The 24,018-nt window shown below is 51.7% G+C and overlaps 1 long non-coding RNA gene across 2 annotated transcripts; it reads left to right on the top strand.

Moving 5' to 3' along the window:
• On the top strand, positions 1–21,245 carry LOC147373055 (uncharacterized). 2 transcript variants are annotated; one of them, XR_015164498.1, is made up of 3 exons: positions 1–232; positions 18,388–18,550; positions 19,315–21,245. It is a non-coding gene; the product is annotated as an uncharacterized LOC147373055 (long non-coding RNA). The 2 variants fall into 2 exon arrangements; XR_015164499.1 differs by having other exon boundaries at positions 19,359–21,245.
• The last annotated feature ends 2,773 nt before the right edge of the window (positions 21,246–24,018 follow it).

Consider the following 24,018-nt stretch of genomic DNA (forward strand, 5'->3'; position numbering starts at 1 on the left):
GTCTTTGTTCGAAATACAGGTGAACGGCAATCATGTGATTAACACACACACACATAAAAAGCTTTTTAACAGCGCCCGCCCGGCCTCAGAGCCGCCCAGAGAGGAGCCGCCCTGGATGGACAGAGGGACGGAGGGACGAGCATCCAGTCGGTTGTGTCCGGCTGCCCGCAGCAGTCTCCGACACCTGCTGCGGCCCGCCCGCTGCCCGTCTGCCTGGCATCCCTCGATCCCGGTGGGTCCCTGCTCATCCTTCCAGCCCTTGGTTCCTCCTCTTGAGGAGGTGTGGTGTCTGTGGCATCCGTGACTTGGCCTGAGACCCCCTTGGGGTGGGGAGGGGTGGTTACAGAGGGTAAGAAGCCAGGTGTGGGGTCCCACGACTCCCCTTTCGACTGCCTGCCTCCTCCCTTACCCCCACCCCCTTGGCCCAGCTGTGCCAGGATGGGGGTGGGGGTGGCGGTGGGCGCTCTGGGTCTGCAGAGAAGCCAGGCTGGACAGAAGAGTCTTCTCTCTTCCGCTCCCTCTGTTTCTGTCTCTGTCTCTCTCCCTCTGTTCCTGTTTCCAAGTGCTGTACTGGGCTCTCTGCTGAGAGGTGCTGGGTGAGGAAGGAGGGCCTGCAGGGGTGCGGGGCCGGGGGGAGTGCTGTCAGATGCTCAGGGCTGTGGCTGGGGGCGTACACTGTGCTGTGAACACACTGCCCACCATGCTGGCAACTCTTGATCCCCTCCATCTGTTGCAGGCCCCTGGGGCCCAGCTTTCCCCAGCAGGGGAAGGTGCAGGCCCTGTATTCATCCCTGGAGAGCAGGGGGTTTGGAGAGGGGGAGGGTTCCTGGAGGAGGACGATGAGGACACGGGGCCTCTGTCCTTGGCAGAACCAGCCTGGTGGCCAGCGCCCCCTTCTGCTCTTTTCCCCGCTGGGGATGGGAGGGGTCCTTGCCCTCTCATTCCTGACCCTCCCCCAGGAATGCTGGTGACCCCTCACCACACCTCGCCCCCCAGTCCCACATATACCCATCCTGGGAGAGGTGTGGTGCTGGGGAACTCTGAAGCCTGTTCTCTCTCCCCAGAAGGGAGGGTATAATGGTAAGGTTCAGGCTGGCTTCCCTGGGCGGAGGCCTTTCGGGACTGGCAGGGTTTTTCTGGGATCCAACCTGGGTTCTGTGGAGCTGGTGCCAGATTTACTCCTGAGATGGGCCCCTGAGAGGAACAGAGCAAATGAAATTCTGTCCATCAGATGTAAAGCCCACTGATGACTCTGCCTGTTGGAGCTGCTTTGGGTCGGCGGTGACCCTTAACCCCTTAGCTCCCGAGCCCTCTCCTGGGGGGCACTGGTCCAACTTTGTGGAAGGTCCCAGTCCCTCATCTGTCCTCTGGGGCATTGGTTACGTCCCCCCACCCGCCTCCCAGATCCCCAGGTGAGATGTGATGGGAAATCTGCTGTTCAGCTGAGCTGGGGCCAAGCAGGAAGGCCCTTTAGCACCTCCAGGCACCATGAGGATGAGACCCGCATGGTTCAGCTTGTCCGTTCACTCCTTCTTCAGGCCTGAGCCCTGCTCCCGCTTTCTGACCAGCTCCCAGCAATCGCCTCGAGCATTGCTTCTAAATCTTGCTGCACTTTAGGGTCACTGTGGCATCTTAAAGAAACACTGAAGCCTGGGTCCCCTACAGACTGGCTAATTCTGAATTTCTGGGCATGGGGGTCCAGAAGTGTTTGCTTTTTGCAGTGCCCTGGGAGGACTTGCTCTCCCTGACTGGGGTCTCTGGAACCCTGAGGCTGTGGTTACCCCCTGCAGAACCCAAAATCTCCCCGAAGAAGGGAGGGGGCTGGGCTCTGGACCCCTGAGCTGGAGGCCAGAGTGCAGTGACCCTGAGGTGTTCGGGGAGTTGTGGGGTGTGTCGGGGGAGGGGCTGTGCATTGGGAAGGGGGAGGGCTGAGGGGCACAGGTCAGGGTCAAGGGTACAATACTCAGACAGAAGCTTAGCCTGGGAGAGTGTATGGTGGGGAGGGAGGCGGGCGGTGGGAGGTCCCCTACCTCTGGTCAGACATGTTCTTCGCGGTTCAGGTACAGTGGAAAGAACACTGGTCTTGGAGTCACGAAACCCTGCCACTCCTATCCATATGGCCTTGGGCAGATTATGCTGTTAACCTCTCACACTTGGTTTTTGCTTGTATAAGATGTTGAGCATTTTATATATCACTATATCCCAAGTGGATGGGAGAATTAAATAAGAATACACAGGCACAGAGCTTTTTGAATAGGTTAAATGTTCATTTTTTTTTTAAGTTTTTCTTCCAGTTTCACTGAAATCTAATTGACATACAGTACTGTGTAAGTTTAAGGTTGATAGCATAATGATTTGACTTACATACATCAAGAAATGATTATTACAGTTAAGCTTTGTGAATATTCATCATCTTTTATAGATACAAATTTAAATAAATAGAAAAAGTGTTATAAAAAAAAAGAGTATGCAAGGAATTCCCTGGTGGGCCAGTGGTTAGAACGTGGCTATTTCACTGTTGAAGTCTTGGGTTCGAACCCTGTTTGAGGAACTAAGATCCCGCAAGACATGCTGCGCGGCCAAAATAAAAAACAAAAAGAATACACACACTCTGAATGTTTGGTGCAGAGTTGTTGTTGAGTTGCTGAGTCGTGTCCGACTCTTTGCGACCCCATGAATGCCTGGCTTCCCTGTCCATCACCATCTCCTGGAGCTTGCTCAAACTCATGTCCATCAAGTCGGTGAGGCCATCCAAGTATCTCATCCTCTGTCGTCCCCTTCTCCTCCTGCTTTCAATCTTTCCCACCATCAGGGTCTTTTCCAAGGAGTCAGCTCTTCGCATCAGGTGGCCAAAGTATTGGCGCATCAGCTTCAGCATCAGTCCTCCCGATGACTATTCAGGGTTGATTTCCTTTAGGATGGACTGGTTTGATCTCCTTGCTGTCCAAGGTGCAGAGTAAGTGCTCAATAAATGATAATTAGAAAAAATAGTTTAGAGACTGGGAGGTGGGGGTGCTGTTGACATCAATTCAGGTGCACAGGTGTTTACAGAGCAGTGACTGTGGATTAGAGTCAGGAGTTTGTAATCTGCCTGTTGAATCCCAGAGTCAGACCAGGGCAGTGTGACAAGTGCTTCATGGGTGGGCCTCCCCTGCTGGTGGCCCCTCGACAGTGAAGACCACACTTCCAGAGCCCCCTGGACCGGCCCCACCGTGGACACCCCTGTCCTGGGACCCTCAACAGTTCTCCCTACTCAGGTGCCATCCTTATTCTCCTTCTGGGAAGGAAACTGAGGCTCAAAGACGTTCAGTGATCAGCCCAAGCTCACGCAGCTAATGATGGGAAGGCCCGGCCTGGTACCCACAGTTTCCCCTCCAGCCCAGCCTCTGACCACTCTGCTCTGCCACCGCCAGACCCCAGGCATAGCTTCCTGCCTCCTGCACCCCCCACCCCTCCCCGAGGCCTTTGCACTGGCTCTGTGCTTTCCCTCCCCCTCGTCGCTGTTGGCAGCCCAGCTCAGAGGCCCTCTCTTCGGGACACGCCTCGCTTGGAATTCTTTTCCTGTATTCCTTTCCCGCGGAGGAGAGGGTGATGGCTCCATAGCTGCCTCACCCCCTCACTGCACAGCCTGGCATCCAGGCTGATCTCCACCTCCTCCTGGGAGGCCCCCCTGAGGGCAGGGACATGCCTTCCTCTTGGTCTCGGCCCCTCCAGGCCCCAGCATAACTTCAGGGAATCTTCCCTGAGTGGACGTGTCACCCAAGTTGGGAGCAAAAGATGGGGAAAGCTGGGGTGGACCGGAGCGGCTACCTGGAGGTGGAAGCCTGAGCACGGGTGGGGGTGGCGGAGGGAAGGACGGCATTCCAGGCCTGTCCTGACAAGGGTTCTCGCCGGCCCTTGTTTTTGGTCCAAGCTGAGGGTCGCGGACCTGGGCCAGGAAGGCAGCTCCTGGGGCCTGTGTCCTCCTTGCCCTCCCAAGCCCGCCCACTCCGGGAACAAGGAAGCTGGGGCCAGTGCCCAGGGCTGCCTCGGGGCAGCTGGCCTCTGCCCTCTTCTTAGAAGCCCTCAGAGCTGCTCGTTCCTGCCATCCAAGCCCAGCTGCCGGAAAGCCCTTCCTGGTGTCTCCCCGAACCGCTCACGCTGTGGTGAACTTTTGTGAACGTACCCTCTGTGTAGGGCGTTGGGCCAGGAGCTGGGGTAGGGAGGTGGTGGTGGAGGCCAGACCTGGCTTTGAGGAGCTCAGAGTTTGATGAGAGACCTGCATAGAAACCCGGAACCCTGGCATGGCCACGGTCCTCCGCGGCCAAGCAGGGTTGGGGCAGTCAAATCCCAGCAGGGCTGTGGGCCACGGGGTTGCCTCGGCCACTTTCTACCCTCTCTAGGCCTCAGTTTCCCCACCTATAGAATGTGGGGGCAGCTAGCTTATCTCCAAGGCCATTTCCAGATTCAGTAGCCCGTGAATTATATTTCAAAATTAGAGGCCAATGCCTGACCCAGTGTTTCCAAGGTGGTGCCTCAGGGCGCTCCGTGTTCCCCAGGCATTGATCAGCTTCTCTTGAAAAGACAAGTTTTGTGGGCAACTGAGTTTGGGAAACACTGCTTTCCACTTTTTCTTTGTAGAGAGGCAGGGCCTTTGAGGGTGTGAAAAGCTCTAACTGCTATAATGAAGAGATGGAACTTTGTTTAAAATGCATACCCCAACTCCTCTTCCTCCTCACCCTTCTCCTTGCGGATGAGATGGAGATTGAATCGTTCATTCATTTTCCTAAGTCCTTTCCTCTGACTCTGGGCCTTTTCTCTCTTCCTTCCTTTCTCTTAAGAGTCAAGAAGAAGGTGCAGGTGCCCCCGTGAGGAGCCTGGGCGCCCCTTAGGGCACAGTCCTCAATCCCACAGAGCTCCACCACCCGCTGTCTCCCTGCCCCTGCACTTGACCTAAGCTGCAGCTGTATCTACTCTCCGCCCCCTCGCCATCCCCCTGTGTGACCCGAACCCAGCAGGCCAAGTCCTGCCCACAGAGCACCTTGCCTGTTGGCCAAGGCCTGGAGCCTCCCCTGTGTCCTGCCTTGGTCACCTTGCCAGCAGGACATCATCCCTGTGGGGTGCAGACCTGTGGGCTGAGGCTTTCTCACCTTCCTCCAGGACGCCTGGTGCACAGAGGTGCAGAGTGAGGCAAGTGATGACTTGATGAACAGACACGGGAGCACTGGTGTGGTGCTCTTGAGTCAGGCAGCTGTGAGTTCAAATCCTGCCCCTCCCTGCACCCACTTACTAGCGGTGTGTCCTTGGCAAATGACCTAATGTCTCTGAATCTGTTTCCTTCCAGGTCAGGATGAGGATTAAACCAGTTAATGTATGTAAACACTTAGGACAGTGCCTGGCACATGACGGGGCTCAGTAAATGGCCGCTATTGTTATTAGCATCTCCGGCTCTGCCTCAGAGGGTGGCTGTCGGTTGACCTTGGGTTTGACAGGAGTCACTGCTTCTTGTCCTGCCCAAGTGCAGTTGTCCGATGTCCTCCCATCGGCAGGATCGTCATCCCATTGGACAAAAGCAGAAAGGGAAGTGGTTGGCCTAGATCACAGAACTATTTGGTCTTGAAGCTTGACCGCTTGGTCAGGACTTTTGGCCCCAGGTTTCCTGAAGACCCACCCTCTGCTGTCGGTAGGGTGATAAAGTGGGGCGAGTGCTCAGCTCGTGTTCAGGGAGCTTGTGAACAAGCTGGGAGTTTTTCACTCGTGCAGACTTGCTCACACACCTTTTAGAAGATGTGGTGCAGGTTTGCGTGAGGCTGAAGAGAGTGGTGATGATGGAGGAAAGAAAGGATGGGTGGGGGGGTACGGAGGGTGACCTTATCACGTGGGACCCTTGGTGTTGTCCCTGGAGGGGGTTGATGCTCTGGACAACTTGAGGGGAGGGGCTTATCCAGGTTTCCCAGTTTAGGAGGTGACTGGAATAACTAGGTCTTCCCATTCCAGAGTCCCTGTCATTTCACTCTGTCATCTAGGAAATGGCCCAGGCTGTGGCTGCCAAAGAGCAGGAGACTGGACTGGGTGTGAATGGAGCCAGATGCCCATTGGAGGTTTGTGCTGTGAGTGTATCTCTCATCTGGCGAGTTTATCTCTGGCCCCTGAAAGTGAAAATGGATGAGCCAGTGGGATTTTAGTGTTCGTGTGTGCACTCTACGGGGCCTCCCCATGATAAGATTGCCTTCTTATCATGCCTTCTTTGTTGATGTCACTTTATAATGAGAAATGGAGCTGAGTGATGATGAGCGTGAGTGTGCGTGTGGGCTTAGTCGCTCAGTTGCATCCAACTCTTTGCGACTACATGGACTGTAGCCCTCCAGGCTCCTCTGTCCATGGGATTTCCCAGGCAAGAATACTGGAGTGGGTTGCCATTTCCTAACCAGGGGATCTTCTTGACCCAGGGATCAAACCCGTGTCTCCTGTGTCTCCTGAATTGCAGGTGGATTCTTTACTGCTGAGCCACCAGGAAAGCCCAATAAGATTGAGACTCAGAACCAAAGAGACCAGAGTTCAAATCCACTGCTAACCAGCAGTGGGATCAGGCCAGTCACATTATCTTCCTGTGCCTCAATCTGTACTTCTGTAAACCAGGGGATCTTCCCAACTCTGGGATCGAACCCAGGTCTCCTGCATTTCAGGCAGATCCTTTACCCTCTGAGCCACCAGGGAAGCCCCCAAATGAGCGTAGCACTGCCTACCTCATGGGAATGCAAAAATGAGAGAGACGAGGACTGGCAGGTGTTTCGCATGGTGCTTGAGAATGAAGGCTGGCGTGGGCATGGCCTTCTCTAGTCCTATCTCCAGTGTCAGTTGATGTCCAGAAGTTTCACAGTCATGTTGGGTGGAATAATGCCTTGGATATAATGCACCGAGGAAAATCTCTTCCCTTCCTAGGGTCAAGAGTTGCATTTACTGCAATAAGAGCAAAGGACTTGGCACAGCCCTGGGGTGCATTGATTCAAGCAGGAAGTATAATATATCCTTAAGGCTGCCAGGCATGGGGATTTTTGTATCCAGGTGGCAGGTTGAGAAGTCAGACTTTGAAAGTCTCCTGTTCTGGGCTAGAACCCTGAGCAGAAGTCTTAGTAGCTCAGCACCTTTAGCACGGGCTGTGGGAGAAGCTGCTCCCAATTCTGCCCCGGTCTCGACTCTTGCTGTGTGACCTGGGGCAGGTCAGTCGCCCTCTCTGGGCTCTCTCATTACTTCATCTGTCCAATGAGAGAGCTGGCCTCTAAGATCTCTGGGGGGACTTTCAGATTTGGGGATATGGAGGTTGTATAGGAAAATGCCCACATCTGGTTTTTTTTTTTTTTCTCCCTGAGGCATCTGCTAAGGGCTGGGCATGTAAGCACACAGCGGGTGCTCAGAGTGTGCTAGTTGAATCTCATTGACCAGGGAGAGAATCCATTGAGAGCCCTGCCCTGCTTCTCCTTTCCCCAGAGAACCGGTCCACTGGTCCAGTCATAGCATCTCGTTAGCCCTTAGGGGGCAGGACCCATGGTTCACTCTCCACAGTCAGCAGTTCATTCATTTGTTCTTCTTAATTTTTTTTTTTTAATTTTTGAGGAATCCCAATTTACTTATTTTTATTTTATGACTAATGGTTTAAAAAATATTTATTTTAATGTATTTATTAGGCTGTGCTGGGTCTTAGTTTCGGCCCTTGGGATCTTCAGTTGTAGCATTCGAATCCTTACCTGCAGCATGTGGGATCTAGTTCCTGAATCAAGGATCGAACCTGGGCCCCCTGATTTGGGAGTGTGGAGTCTTAGCCACCAGACCACTGGGGAAGTTCCTCATTCATTGGTTCTAAAACACACAAATGCCACAGACACACATGCACGCAGGGAAATAAAATCTTAGATTACAGACAGATCAAATGAGTATTTTCTTCTTACGCCTCTGAGAAAATCCCAAATCTTTAGCCTGGTCTGGCATGACCTGCCCCACTTTCACCCCAAGACTCCAGCCAGAGTGTCCATCCTCTGCTTTCCTCAACTCAGGCCTCCAAGTCCCCACAAATGCTCTTCCTTCCCTGAACTCACTTCCACTGTCACCTTGCTGGCTTCTTCTTTGGCTCAACCTAAAGTCTGCAGAGTCCCTGCCCCAATCCTCCAGGGTCCACTACTCTTTCTAACAACCCCTCAGCCTTTTCTTTTATACTATTCACGACAACTTACGATTATACATTTATTGTGGGATTAGTCATTCTTTTTTTTTTTGTCTGCCCTGTGTGGCTTGTGGGATTTTTAGTTCCCTGACCAGGGGTCGAACCTGGACCCTCTGCAGTGAAAGCAAGGAGCCCTAACCACCAGATCTCCAGGAAATCCCTGGTATTGTTTCTCCTCCCACAAGGATGTCAGCTTCACGAACCTCTGGGGATCAGCTGAGCGCCAGGCACGCCAGAGGGGCCTGATGAATGAATGAATGAATGAACACACACAGCCTCATGGAGAAGACGGGAATGGGGGAGGATTAGAGGAGAGCAGGGAGGCCGAGGATCAGAGTGGGAGACCTGCCCAGGGTCTCTCGAGTGATGCAAGCGTGTGTCTTGATTCCAGTCCAGTGCTCTCCCTCCTTTCGGAATGCAGGGCACCTGGAGGGATAGGCTGGATAGTCTAGACACCTATCTATCAGGACTAGATCTATCAGGGCTAGACTATCAGGGATAGTCGGACACCAAGCCCCTGAGGACCTAGGGAAGGGGAGGAGGGAACAGGGCATCTGAGCCAGCTCCCCCGCCAGCTCCACCCCTTCCCCCAGCAGGCAGGAAGGACAGGGCAGCTCTGTCAGCTTCAGACACCACCGCCCCAGGGGACCCAGCCCTGAGCCCAAGGAGGCTGAGGGAAAAAACCAGGGGTGTGTGTGTGTGCGGGGGGACAGGAAGCCCCGGGTCTTCCCCTCCTCTCTCCTGCCCCACCCTCCACCCCCATCTCTGGCTGGAGCTGGCAGCCCCAGGCCTTGGCACTAGGGGGATGGGGGTGGGGAAATGGGGGAGAGAAACCCCATTCTGGCCCAAAGCCTTCCTTCCCCCTCCCCATTTGATTTCTGGCTCTTTGACTGCCCTGGCTGCCCCTGGAGAGCTGGATCCGGGTCCCTGAGGGTAGTGGGACAGAGGGAAAGGGAGACGGCCCTGCCCGCTTTAAGCCCTCCTGTGCGCCTGGCACTGTGTGGACCACCCTCCGGCCCCTGGGCTGGGACCTGAGAGGCCTCACTGTGAGGCCTGGCTCTGCAGGGAACTGCGGTGTGACCTTGGGTGGGGCACAGCCCAGCTCTGACCACCAGCCTCACCCACATCTGTCAGTGTGGCCCAAAGCTCATCGGCAAGCTTGTTCTAAATACTGATTCCCAGGTCCTAATTTGAGCCGTAGATTTGGGTGGGATTTCTTTTTCAAAGCTCCACTGTGATTATGCTGTAGCTGGTGGGGGAACTATTAGAATAGAGGGTCTCGGAGGCCCCCATCCTCAACCTCAAAGCTCCTGCCTCTTGGTCAGGCTGGGCCCCTGGACTTCCATGGTGCCCTCCTCCCTGCTGTGTCCTGAGCAGGCATGGCTTGGGCCCTTGGAAGCCAAGGGCCGAGTCCTCCTGTGTGGCGCTGGAGCACTGGAGGTGTGCAGGCTACGGCGGCCCAAGGGGGCTTCGTGGGCCTGTGGGAAATGCAGAGGAGCCTGGGAGGGGCCTGAGCAGTGCAGCCAGGGCAGCCCATGTCCCCACCCCCTCAGCCTCTCTGTTTCCTCCTGACCTTCGCTTTTCCCCCTTTTCTCTTCTACTGCCTCATCCATGGCCCTGTTTTTCTGTCTGCCTGGATTTCCTTCTCTCCCTCCATTCATTTCAGTTCAGTTCAGTCGCTCAGTCGTGTCCAACTCCTTGCGACCCGATGGACTGCAGCACACTAGGCCTCCCTGTCCATCACCAACTCCTGGAGTTTACTCAAACTCATGTCCATTGAGTAGGTGATGCCATCCAATCATCTCATCCTCTGTCATCCCCTTCTCCTCCTGCCTTCAATCTTTCCCAGCATCGGGGCCTTTTCCAAGGAGTCAGTTCTTCACATCAGGTGGCCAAAGTATTGGAGCTTCAGCTTCAGCATCAGTCCTTCCAATGACTATTCAGGACTGATTTCCTTTAGGATGGACTGGTTGGATCTCCTAGCTGTCCAAGGGACTCTCCAGAGTCTTCTCCAACACCACAGTCTGCCTGGATTACCTTCTCTTCCTCCACTACTTCCGGTTTTTCCTCTTTCCATCTGCAGACCCCTCTCTGGGAGGCTCCGTCATTTTGACCCCAAAGGTGGTGGTTGTGTCTCAGTGTCCTTGCCTTTCTGGCTCTCTCTGCCCCGCTGGCATCTTGTCTGTCCTCAGCTGGGCGGCTCTCTCTCTCTAGCACCTGGCCCTGCTCTCAGATGCTCATCTTTCTCTCTGTCTATTTCTCATCTTTCCCCACCATCCCTCACCTGCTCTGTCCCTGTACCAGGAGGTGTGTGTGGGGGTAGGGTGGGGAGGGTGTTGTTGCCAGGGGTCAGAGGGTCCTGGGAAAATGAGAAAGATGGGGACAAGCAACTTAGAGAGGCTGAGATTTGTACAGAGCAGCTCTTGAGGCTGAGGGTGCAGGGCCTCCTGTCCCGACCTTCAGGGTCCTCCGCACCTGGCTCCACACCACCTCGCCGGGTCCACCGCTGTGCCCTGGGCCCCCTGCTGCTCCCTCAGGCCTGTGCTAGGACTGTCTCCCTCTTGTTTCCAGAGTCACCACCACTGCCTCTAGGGCCCTTCACCCTTGCCCCCACTGCACCGAGTCTGGGAGGTGGACTGGTGGGAGATGGGGCTGGAGGATGAGTTGATGAGTTCGGGCCTTCCTGGTGCCATCCTCATTGAGTTAGACCCAAGGATTTGTACCTGATCCTGGGGCAGGAGGCAAAGGTTGCAGATACTGGTGGCAGAGCTGGTGTTTGGATCCCTTTGTGTGTTAGTTTTCCAGCGCCCAGAGAGTCAAGCTGATTTGCTTAAGGTCACGCAGCAGGCCCATGGAATTGGGACAGCGGCAGTGGGATGGTGGAAGGTGGAAATGGAGGGGAATGGGGAAGGGAACAGTGTCTTGGTCCAGAAGCCAGAGACTTGGGGACAAGGCTGTGCCACGGACTTCCAGAGGGATGGGACCATGGTCTCCTCCCTCTGGGCCTTAGTTTCCCCATCTGGGCAGTGAGGGCTGGCCTCGATGGCTGGCGCAGTGTTTCCCACTCATTGTCTAAACTGGTAGGGGTGGGGGTAGGGTAGGAACAGGAAAGGAAGAGATGGTGAGTTTTGACTCAACAGACCAGTTCCTCCCTGTCCTCCAGGCTTGGAGGATCAAAAGAGGCCACGGGCACCTCTTGTCTCTCCTCAGTGACCTGCCAGGACAGGTGGCGTCTGGCCTCTAGTCCTGTTAACCCCCTCGAGGCCAGGGCGGGGCCAAGGGCGCATGCCTTCCAGCTGCCCCTTGAAGGAGCCTCTCTGGGGACCGAGACATCAGGCTGGCCCCAGAGTGGAGGCCATAGACCCTGGACCTCCCACACTTCGGTGGAAAGGCCTTCTGCCCACCAGGGTCTGGCAAGAGCCCTCAGGGGAGGGGCTGGGGTCAAGCTCCCCCGGGAAGGTTGAGGTGGCCCTGCTCTCCCATCATGGGGATGTCTTTCCAGGAGCTGTGGGCTGTAGGAGCCCTTGTTTCTCCTCGACACCCTTTCTGCACCCCACCCCCTCCCGGCCCCCTGGCCCTGGGTGTGGGGACATGCAGAGGAGCAGCCAGGAGAAGGGTTAAGTCAGAGACTCTTGGGATGGCTTTGGCCACGGCTATTCCTCCGGGAGAGGAGAACAAGGGGCCCATTCTGTGTGTGGGAATTAATAGCAAAGAGTCATCTGGGGTGTCATTCAAGCCCTGATCGGCTCCCAGAGGAATGCAAGGGAGAGAGAGAGAGTAAAGGAGTTGGGGTGGGTGGGGGGGGTGGAGATGAGGCCTGAGGCAGAGATGTCAGAGGAAGGGCAGCAAGGTCCGGCTGGGAACCAGAGCCGGCCCTGGTGGGAGGGTCCACCGCCCTAAGATGAAGTCCTGCTTTTCGTCACAGATGTGCCCCTCAGCCTGGAGACCTCCCCCACACACCCTGCTCCACCTTCCCTCGCCAAGCGTCTGCTCCTTCTGTCTTCCCTCTCCCAGAATGGCTGTACCCTGTACCCCCACGTGACTGTCTCCCTCGAGCCCTGGAGCTCAGCCCGGGCCATGGGCCTGTCGGGGCGGGCCTTCGGGCCTGCTCTCCGGGCAGCCCCGGTCCACGCCCGCATCTGCCTGAGGGTCCCTGGTGCGGCCTTCCATCTGGGAAGAGCCCCGTGGCCGGTGCCGTGGAGTGCCAGCCTGGGCTCCCGAGTGGTCCCCTCTGTCCCGGGGTCCTGTGGCCTGGCTCCGGGTCCCGTTTGGACACATTCCTGCCTGGTGACAGCAGGCACCTTTGGCCGCGTGCTTGTGGAGGGCACCGGGGCACTTAAGTCACCACAAGGCTGCAGCCTCCCCGCTCTCTGCCAGCCTCAGCCCGTGGCCCATGGGCCTGCAGGCCTCCGAGGCGTCCTGAGTGTCATGGCCCGAGGAAGGGCCTTGGGGAAGGTCCAGGTCAGACCCCTGCCTGCCCCCTGGGTCACGTATCTCTCAGTCCAGTGCCCTGACCCCACTCCGCCTCCCAGGCCACTAGGCAGCAGTTGTGAGGTTCGGGGCATCAGAGCAGGGGACCTGCTTCCTCCTTGTGTGACGGGGGCGGAGCTCCTTAGTCTCTCGAGCCTGGGGGGGTCTCGTCTGTAAATGGGGTCCTGTAACACTCACCTGACAGCTCTGTTGTGAAGTGAGAGAAGGTAACAGGTGTACAGCGCCTGACACAATAGAGGCTGCTGAGTGCTGTTGTTGTTTGTATTGTGATTATCATTATTTTTGGCGGTCTGGCGACATCCACTGCCCTTGGCTGAAATCCACTCCAGGCAGGCTGCGTGCATCTTCTTGGGTGAGTCTTAGGAATCCCATGGTCGCCGCTCCTGGGCTGTGGTTTCAGTGGGGGTGAGGTTCCCAGCCCCCGAGGCTCCTGGTGCCAGCATCATTTCCACACCTGGTGACTCACCCTGCGGGTCCTGCTGGAACTTGGTGCCTCTCCGCCTGATAGCCAGGTGCGGGGACAGAGTGTGCGGCCGCTGTGGGAGCTCTGGAATGCTCTGGGCCTCTGTCTCTCCTCTGTAACAGGGCCAGCCTCCTCACCGTGGTAGCCTCTGGGCATGTTGAAGCTGAAGGGATCTTAGTTGTCCAGTCAGATCCTCTTATGGTAGAGGTGGGAAATGGAGGTTCAGGAAAGAGGTCTTTCTGAGGGACTGAGAGCTGAACAGAGCTCCCAGGCCCCTCTGCGCTGGGCTGGAGTCTGGACTTCTGGGTCCTGGCCCCAACTCTGCCTTGAGGAGCCAAGGGGGCCTGGAAAATTCCTTACCCCTAGCTGGGATGGAGAGAGGGTCAACTGAAGGAAAGGAGGGGGTGCCTTTTGCAAACTGTGAAGTGCTCCATATTTGGGAGGTTCTCAGGAGGGCCTCTTGGGGCCCCGCTGGCCTAGAGGTCCAGGGAGGAGGGCAGCAAGTGGCCAGGCCTGTCCCTGTACTCTTCTGAAAACCCTGTCTAGTGGTCTAGGGTCCAGAGGCTGCTGCACTGAGGCCCCTTCCAGAGGGACAGACTCGACTGGTAGGGCAGGTGGGGCAACCCAGGAGTTCCCTGCCCAGCCTGGGAGGTGGGCCCGGTGTTTGAAGGTGACATTCTCCAACATCCTCAAAGGGAAGGGCAGGCAGATGACGTCCCACTGTCTCTGCTCTGGGCTCAGTCCCTGTGAGGAGCTCACAGCTCCTTGACCATCACTCATTCAATCCCATAGACCTTTCCTGAGTATTAGGCATGGTGCTGAGTACTAATGGCATTCATTATTTTAGTTCTAGTTCTCAGCCTGGTGCTCAGCTCATGTACTCAGGAAAGGTCTATGGGATTGAAGTGGGTGATGGTTGAGACAACCTCTCCAGTGGCGGGATGAAGTGTATAGCTGGAGGCAAGGTCTGCAGCTTGCCTGGAGGCACAGTGATGGACGTGGAGTGAGTAAGGAGCGACGGTGGGCCCTGTGGCCAGCGAGCGAGGGGTGGGGAGGGATGTTGAGGACAGTGAGTCAGACAGTCCTGAGTTCATGGCCTCACTCTGCAAGCTCCTACTTGCAAACCAGCTCCCTGCTCTGAGCCTCAGTTTCTTTATCTGTCAAATGGGGATAATAGGATCTATGTCACAGAGTCGTCCTGAGGATCCAGAGAGGTAACATGTGCAGGCTCTCAAGGGCATGCATGCTGGACACTCACACGGTGTGATGTGAACAGAGGTCTTTGGAGAGAATGGATATAAATTACAGAAATATGTTATAAAAATATAGTTGACAGGTACAGAAGTAAATGCAGGTTGCGTTGTCTTAGATTCATAGAGACGAAAGATAGATTTTTAGGGGAGTTCATAAATTTACCCATTCTGTGGACAGTGCCTGAGTGCCTGCTCTGTACTTCTGGCTGCTGGCCTTACAGAGAGAAATTAGGCACTGTGTTGACACTGAGCTTCATAGTCCTGAGAAGGACATAGGTAGATGAACACCTAATTCACTGCACCCGATACATGGGTAGCACTGGGCGGGGAATCATCTTAACTATTGGGAGGAAAGGCTTTTTTTCTTTCTAGTTTTTTTTTTTTGCTGCACTCTGTAGCATTGGCATCCTAGTTCCCTGACCAGGGCTCAAACCCACGCCCCCTGCATTGGCAGTGTGGAGTCTTAACCACTGGATGGCCAGGGAAGGACCCGGAAGGCTTTTTATCAACCCATAAAATGTTTGAGAGCTAAAGAAAAAAATCACCAGCTTCAAATTATGTAAAGAACCAAAAAAAATGGGGAAATTAATCAAAATTTCAAATGAAGAATTACAAACATCCTTTAAAAACTTGTTTAAAGCCAAATGATTATATTTAGTATGTAACATGAATACATTTTAATGTGTTTGATTATGCTGTGGGATCAGTCTGGTACCGACGAGGGTCTGATGAAATGATTCTACACACCAGGAATTGAGAGTGAACTTTAAAAAACACTCTGGGGACTTCTCTGATGGTCCAGTGATTAAGAATCTGCCTGCCAATGTAGGGGACATGGGTTTGATCCCTGGTCCAGGAACTGAGATCCCATATGCTGCAGGGCAACTAAGCCCATGGGCCACGACTATTTAGCCCAAGCACTGCCACTACTGAGCCTGCATATGCCAACTACTGAAGCCCATGTGCCCTTGAGGGTGCTCAGCAAAGGGAGCTGTCTGACTGTCTGGGGCAATCAAGGAGGACTTCTCAGTGGGAGTATTGATATTTGGGGCAAACCTGAAAGAGAGAAGAGGGGTTGAACAGAGGGAAAAGCAGCCTAATGGTAACTGAAGGAGCTGCATGAGCAAAGCTGCAAAGGAAAGCATGTGAAGAATTTGGGAGAAGACCGAGATGTTTTGGTTTTAGGGTACGGTGGACAAGCGGAGGTCCAGAGTGGCACTAGGAAGGTTGGCAGGACACTTTATCTGGAGGACAATGGGAGCCAAGGAGAGTGTTTAGGAAGGAGGAGGGGTGGTGACGTGGTCAGACTTCTTTTTTTGGCTGTGTTAGGTCTTTGTTGCCGTGCACAGGCCTTCTCTAGTTATGGTGCGTGGGCTGCTGACTGCGGTGCCTTCTCCTGTTACAGAGCACGGGCTCCAGGGCACATGGGCTTCAGTAGTTGGCAGACGCAGGCTCAGTAGTGGCAGTGCTTGGGCTAAATAGTCGTGGCCCATGGGCTTAGTTGCCCTGCAGCATATGGGATCTCAGTTCCTGGACCAGGGATCAAACCCATGTCCCCTACATTGGCAGGCAGATTCTTAATCACTGGACCATCAGAGAAGTCCCTAGAGTGTTTTTTAAAGTTCACTCTCAAAGCATCATGAAAGATGCATGCTGTGTGGAGGAGATGGAGGTGCTAGAAGAGAATAGAGGCAGGAAGGCCAGTTGGAAGGCTGAGGTGTTAATCCTGGTGAAAGATGAGGACTTTGCTGGGCAGGGTCAAGATGGGGAGAGAAGAGGAGGAGAGATTTGAGAAGTAATCAGGCAGTGATTGGAATGAAAGATGCTAGAAACAGGTGTTATACCAGCACCTGCTAGTCTCCCAGACTTCTGTGGGTCTGACATTTTCATGGTGTATCTCCTGGCTGAATCCCCATGAGAGGAGGTGGGCTTCTCTTAACGGAAATCTGCATTGTGTGATCCTTCAACTAACCATAGTCCTATGTGCCCTGAATTTTAAAAAATGTCAAAAAGGAAAAGAAAAGCCCACATGTAAATGATATACAGACAAACTAGAAAATATAGAGAAGCAAAAATAAGAAAGTAAAACTCACTCTTAATTCCATCCTTCAGAGAGTGGTAACAGTTTGGTATAAATGTGTGCGACTAAGTGTACATCTGAATGTTCCTGTGTGTCTGTCTGCCTGAGCAGTTCAGTGCACAGTAGATGGGCTCGTCTCTAGGTGGAGGACAAGGTTGATGTTTGGGGTTAAGCTCTGTACCACGAGGCTCTGAGTGTTTGGGTTTCCATCAACTTCACGGACAGCAAGCTGTTCTAGAAAAACAACTTTTTGCTCACTGCATCTGTCAGAGACTGAGAGAAGCTGGATCAAGTTCCCTATACTTTGTTTTTTTTTTTTTTTAATATACATTTACCCTTTCACTTTATTTTTAAATTTAATTTATAAATTATTTTTTGGCTGCATGGCACTTGGGATTTTAATTCCCCTGCTGCTGCTGCTGCTAAGTCGCTTCAGTCGTGTCCAACTCTGTGCGACCCCATAGACAGCAGCCCACTAGGCTCCTCTGTCCCTGGGATTCTCCAGGCAAGAATACTGGAGTGGGTTGCCATTTCCTTCTCCAATGCATGAAAGTGAAAAGTGAAAGTGAAGTCGCTCAGTTGTGCCTGACTCTTAGTGACCTCCTGGACAGCAGCCTACCAGGCTGCTTCGTCCTACCAGGGGTCAAACCTCTGCCCATTGTGATGGAAGTGTGGAGTCTTAATTGGACCTGCCAGGGAAGTCCCCCTTATTCTTAGCATACTTCAATTTCTCTTTGCATCTTCTATAGTTTCCATTTTACAGATGTTGACACTATGTTATTTGGTACATAAATATTTATATTTTTATATCTTTATTGTGTTTAGTGTTAGCTTTGTAAAGTCTACTTTCTCATCATTTTTAATGGTCTTTGACCTAAATTTAACTTTGTCAGATCATAAGGTTGCAAACCTTGGTCATCTGTGTTTTCTTGGTATGCCTTCACCATCAGCAAACAAATATACACTATAGATATTTAAACGTTTGAACTCCAGAGGCCAATAGAACTGAGTTGGAATCCTGATTCTGACACTTGTTGGATGTGTGACCACTGAGTCCCTTAAAATTTCAAATCTTCATTTAAAATTTAAAAAAAAATTTACTTATTTGACTGCATTGACTCATAGTTGCATCACTCAAGACCTTTCACTGTAGTGCACGGGCTCAGTAGCTGCAGAGCGTGGGCTTCTCTCTAGTTGTGGTGGGCGTGGGCTTCTCTCTAGTTGTGGTGGGCGTGGGCTTCTCTCTAGCTGTGGTGGGCAGGTTTAGCTGCACCTCGGCATGTAGGATCTTAGCTCCCTGCCCAGGGATCGAACCTGTGTCCCCTGCATTGGAAGGCAGATACTTAACCACTGGACTATCAGGGAAGTTCCTAAATCTTCATTAAAAAATTTTTTAAAAGTAATTTACTTACCTGGCTGAGCTGGGTCTTAGTTGCAGCATGCAGGATCTAGATCCCAGACCAGGGATCGAACCCGGCCACCTGCACTGAGAATGCACAGCCTTAGCCACTGGACCACCAGGGATGTCCCCAAATCTTCATTTTTTATGAAAGAGACTCATAACAACTACACAGGGTTGTTGTGACTGAAGGAGAAAAGTCTGGCATTAAAAATAAAAGATTGTTGTGAGTGGGCACCCACAGGCTCAGGGCCTTGTGCTGAGGGCAGTCCGGGAATTCCTAAGCAGCCACTTCCAGGGCCCATGGGGCACGAGCATATTCGCATGCAGAACTGATCACAGTGCCAGGTGGGGCACCCGGTTTCTACAGGAGTGGCCAGGGGAAGGGCTGCTGGAGCGCAGAGGATGGAGACAGGCAGCCTAAAAGTCTTCGGGGAAGACCGAGGGCTCGAAAAATCTGGAAGGAACTTGGATTTTACCAGTCACAAGTGCTCCATTTTTCAGTGAATTAAACAGAGCGGTTCGGAGAGGGCCAAGGATACGTCTGAGGTCACCAGTGGGAAGCAGCAGCTTGGGTCCTTGAACCTGAATCCTGACTTGAGGTCCAGCACCCAGCACCAGGCACCCCGGGACCTGGAGCAATATCACAGCAGGGACTGTGTCTTCGGTAGGTGCCCCCCCCCGACCCCTTCCTCACAGGGTCCCCTGACAGCACCTGTGCTGGACTGCACCTGGGTGGGGGGCACCTCCTGAGGGGGTGGCAGGTGGAGGGGAGCAGGCGCGGGACAGGTCAGGCCCTGAAGAGCGGGCAGGGTGGCTGCCGGGCAGGAGGGGCACCCAGCTGCAGGGACTGGAGTACTGACTCGTGAAGATGAGCAGGAAAGAGGAAGGCCCGGGGCTCAGACGAGGTGGGAGAGGTGCAGGAGCCAGGGTAGCAGAGAAGGAGGAAGCTGGAGAACCCGGTGGTCAGAGTGGGGAGGCGGGGTCAGACCCAGCTCAAACTGTGGGGCAGCCCCGGTGCCTCCCAACCCTGCTTCCACAACCGCAAGAGGAGGGTGGGGGCGATGCCTCCCGGGGGTCCTGGCTGGGGGCAAAGGGCAGAGCTGCTGCCATGGGTCCTCTGGTTCCCAAGAACGTGGGCCCAAGGCCCTCTGCGCCTTCCAGAGACCGTGCACACAGGGCCTGTAAATACTTGCTGAATAGTGAACTCACGACTGCCTGAATGAGGGGCAGAGGGAGACTAGTTCTAGCCGAGGCCAATTTCTGTCCTGAGGACTTTGAGAATTACAGCCCTGTCGGCTCCCCGTGACCTGTGGGCAGGATTGAGCCCCACTCAGAGGGTGGCCTGTGTGCACTCCACTTACCTGCAGGGCCCTGCCCCCTTTCTAATGAAGACATTTGTTTTGTTTTGTTTTTTTTAATCTTATGAAGAGCTTGCAGTTATTTATTTGCTCATTTATTTGCCATACCACGAGGCATATAGGATCTTCGTTCCCTGACCAGGGATCGAACTCCCGCCCACTGCAGTAGAAGCACAGTCTTACCTCCTAGACCACCAGGGAAGTCCCAAGCCATTTATTTTTCTGGACCCTTCTACTCTCCCTCACGTTCCTCTTGGACCAAGGCAGAGAGAACACCAAGAGGAAACCAGGAAGGGTTCTGATTGTTGTTGTTGTTGTTGTAAGATCTGGTTCAACTTCTGGAATTGGGGTGGGGGCGGGGCCGCTGGCGTGGTTGGGAGGAATCAGGTTGTAGCTGTCAGGTGTGACCAGAAGCTGTGACCTGGTGAGCCGGCCACTGGGGAGGAGATGACAGAGCACTGGCTTAATAGCAAAGCTCTGGAGTAACTCTGGGCATGCTTCACCTCCCTGTGCCTCAGTTTTCCCATCTGTAAAGTGGGGAGAATTATAGCACCACTTCTGGAGGTCACTATGATCTATGAAAAGCACTTAGAGCTCCTGGAATGTAATAAACATTCCTTTAACAAACATCTATGGAACACCTACTTGGGATCCTCAGATTAAATCAGGGAACTATACCAAAAGCACAAACTCCAGTTGAGGGAAACAAACAAAGCCCCAAATAAGTGACTTCTATATAGTTTGATAAGGAGAAAGGGGTGTCACAAGTAGGGGGAAGGGTGGCCCATAGCTTTAAGCAGGGCCATTAAGGCGGGCCTCACTGAGTGAAGGCCTGAGGTTTCCGGGGTAGTTGAACATAGGGGTCTCCGGAAAGAACATTCCAGACAGAAGGAGCAGTCAGGGCACAGGTAAATCAGAGGACAGGCAGATTCCTGGCTGTGTTTGTTTTCCCTTTTTAAAAATCACTGTGTTTTAACATCTTTATTGAGGTGTAGCTAACATACAATGGGCTTCCCAGGCTCAGAGGGTAAAGAATCCACCTGTAATGCAAAAGACCTGGGTTTCATCCCTGGGTTGGGAAGATCCCCTGGAGGAGGGCATGGCAACCCACTCTGGTATTCTTGCCTGGAGAATCTCATGGTCAGAGGAGCCTGGTGGGCTGCAGTCTATGGGATTGCAAAGAGTCGGACACGACTGAGCGACTAACGCTAACATACAATAAACTGCACGTGTTTAAAATGTGCACGTTGGTGAGTTTTGACACATCCGTATACACGTGTGAAACCATCACCACAGTCAAGAAAATAGCATACCTGGGGACTCGCCTTCCAACACAGCGGGCCTAGGTCCTGTCCCTGGTCAGCCTCACTGGGTCCACCTCCTGTCCTCTGGCTTCCCTCAGCGGCTTCCTCACCGGCCCCCTGCTTCTGCCTGGCCCCTCAGGCTGGTCTCAGACCTCCTCACTCGCTGCTCCTGTCCCTCCAGTGCTCAGGCGCTCTCCCCACCTTAGGGCCTGTGCCCTACTCCTTCTGCCCGGTAACTAAGCCGAGTGCTGCAGGGATGAGCCCTCGTGCCGTGAAGACCTGATGTAGCAAAATAAAATTTTGTCCTGGTCCTTTAAAGAAAGAAAATAATATATTCATCACCCACAAAACTTTCTTTCTGTCCCTTGGTCATCCTTTCCTCCATTTCCACCCTATCTCCAGGCAACCATGATCTGCTTCTGTCCCTGTAGATTAATTTGTATTTTTAGAGTTGTATGTAAATGGAGTCATATACTCTCTTTTTTTTTTTTTGGCTTGGCTTCATTCACTCAACTTAATTGTTTTGAGTTTATCCATGTCACTGTGTGTATCGACAGCTTATCCTTTTTATTACTGAAGAATATTCCATTGTATGTATAGACCACAGTTTGTTTATCCGTTCACCTGTTGATGGACGTTTGAGCTGTTTCCAGATTTTGTCTATTACAAATAAAGCTACTGTGAACATTCATGTAAAGTCCTTGTGTACATGTGTTTCCATTTCTAGTAGGTAAATACTAGGAGTGGAATGTCTGGTTTGTGTGCAAGGTGTATATTTAACTTTTTAAGAAACCATCAAACCATTTTCCAAGGTGGTTGTACCGTTTTACATTCTCCCTGGCAGAGTATGAGAGTTCGACTTCCTCCGCAGACTTGGTATGGTCAGTCTTTTTTTTTTAATTAAAAAAATTTTTAAAGTTGGCTGCTCTGGGTCTTCATTGCAATGCACGTGGGGTTTCTCTAGTTGCAGACCACAGGCTCTAGCGTGCCTGGGCTCCATAGCAGTGGCATGAAGCTTAGTTGCCCTGAGGCACGTGGGATCTTAGTTTCCTGACTTGCGTCCTCTGCGTTAGATCAAACCTGTGTCCCCTGCCTTGGAAGGCAGATTCTTAACCACTGGACCACCAGGGAAGTCCCTGGTCAGTTTTTTGAAAAAATTATTTATTGGCCACGCCAGGTCTTAGTTGAGGCATTTCAGATCTAGTTCCTTGACCAAGAATTGAACCTGGGCTCCCTGCACTGGGAGCATGGGAGTCTTAGCTACTAGACCACCAAGGAGGGAAGTCCCCCTGGTCAGTTTTTCAAATGATAATTTTAGCCATCTAATAAATGTGTAGTGACTTTAATTTGCATTTCCCTAGTGATGAATCATGAACTTCTTTTCATGTACTTATTTGCCATCTGTATATCTTCTTTGGTGAAGTGTCTCTTCAAATCTTTTGCCCATTTAAAAAATGGGGTTTATTTTCTTTTTATTGAGTTTGGAGTGCTCTTCATTTATTCTAATTACAGTTCTTTGTTAGTTATACAACTTGCAAATATTTTTCTCCAAGTTTTTGGCCTGTAAAGGTATCTTTAGAAGGGCAACATTTTTAAATTTTGAAGAAATCCAATTTACCATTTTTTTCTTATGGGTTGTGTATTTAACGCTGTATCTAGGAAATCTTTGCCTGACTAGGGTCCTCAAGATTTTCTCCTATATTTTCTTCTAGAAGTTTTACAGTGATCTGTTCGGAGGTATTGAGGCTTTTGTTTTTCTTCTGCAAACGGCTATTCAATTGTTTGAGTACCATTTGTGGAAAAGACTCTCCCTTCCCTGATGACTCGTCTTTTGCACTTTGTTGAAAACCAGTTGACCATATGTTTGGGTCTGTTCTTGAGCTTTCTATTTTTCCCGTTCATGTTTTTCTTTATGCTAATACCACACTGTCTTGACTACTGTAGCCTTATAATAAGTCTTGAGATTAGGCTGTAAAATTCTTCTGACTTTGTTCTTTTTGAATTTCCATATAAATTTTAGAATCATCTTGTTAATTTCTCCAAAATAGCTTGTTGGGATTTTTGTTAGGATTTAAATAAATCTATAGAGCAATTTTGGGGGGGAACTGATATTATAATAATATTGAGACTTTTAATCCATGAATGTGTTATATTTCTCCATTTATGTCTTCTCTAATGTCTCTCAACAATGTTTTATAGATTTCACATTTTGTCCGATTTATCCCTAAGCATTTTGTATTTTATGCTATATTAAATGATATGATTAAAAAACTTTTTAGTTTGAAATAATTTTAAACTTACAGAACAGTTGTAAAGACAGTACAAAGAGCCCCTGTATATCCTTCATCCAGTTTCCTCTAATGCCTGTTTTTTTTTCCAAGATCCAAGTCAGGATCCCACATTGCATTTAATTGTCGTGTCTCCTTAGTCTTGTCCCATCTGTGACAATTTCTCAGGAATCTTTCATGACCTCAACATTTTTGAAGAATACTGGTCAGACATTCTGTAGAATGTCCCTCAATTTGGCTATTTCTGACATTTTCTCGTTATTAATCTGAAAGTATGAATTTTGGAGAAAAACACGACATGGGGAGGTCCCCTTCTCATCACATCATATTAGGCGTATGTGCACGCTAAGTCATTTCTGTTGTGTCTGACTCTTTGTGACCCTACAGACTGTAGCTCCCCAGACTCCTCTGTCCATGGAATTCTCCAGGCAAGAACACTGGAGTGGGTTTCCATGTCCTTCTCCAGAAGATCTTCCTGAGCCAGTGATCAAAGCCTTGTCTCATATCTCTTGCACTGGCAGGTAGTTTCTTTCCCACTAGCGCCATCTGGAAAGCCCCTTGCATTAGGAATAACATGATATTGATACGGCTTGTTAATGGTAATGTCAACTTTGACTCCTTGGTTAAGGTTGTGTTTGCCAGGCTCTTCCATCATAGGGATACTGTTTTCCATTTTCTTACTCTATCTGTTAGAAGTGAGTCACCAAGTCTGGCTGACAGCTGAGGAGATGGAAATTAAGCTCTACTTCCAGCATGACCTGGACAGGAGACCTGGGGTCGATCCCTGGGTTGGAGATCCCGTCTTCCTCTGGAGAAGGGAAAGGCTACCCACTCCAGTATTCTGGCCTGAAGAATTCCATGGACTGTATAGTCTATGGGGTTGCAAAGAATCGGACACGACTGAGCGACTTTCACTTTCACTTTCGAGCACAACAGGGCTTATTCTAGGCTTTTCCTATTACTTATTTGTAATTTGTTTCTCTAACACACAGAAATAGAGCTCTTATTATCTATAGCATATTTACCTATTTGTTCAAACAGTGAACATATAAAACAGTCTTAGAATTGCTAACCCATGCCTTGTAAAAAATAAATTCACCAACTAATATATAGTATTTGTAAACAGTTGCTTTTGTCTCTTGCTTTACAGTGTCTAGTGAAAACACCATTGTATGAAGTTCC

Source organism: Bos grunniens, chromosome 5, assembly GCF_055505025.1.
Source record: "Bos grunniens cultivar Pamir isolate PY7600 chromosome 5, Bosgru_T2T1.0, whole genome shotgun sequence".
Classification (NCBI taxonomy): domain Eukaryota; kingdom Metazoa; phylum Chordata; class Mammalia; order Artiodactyla; family Bovidae; genus Bos; species Bos grunniens.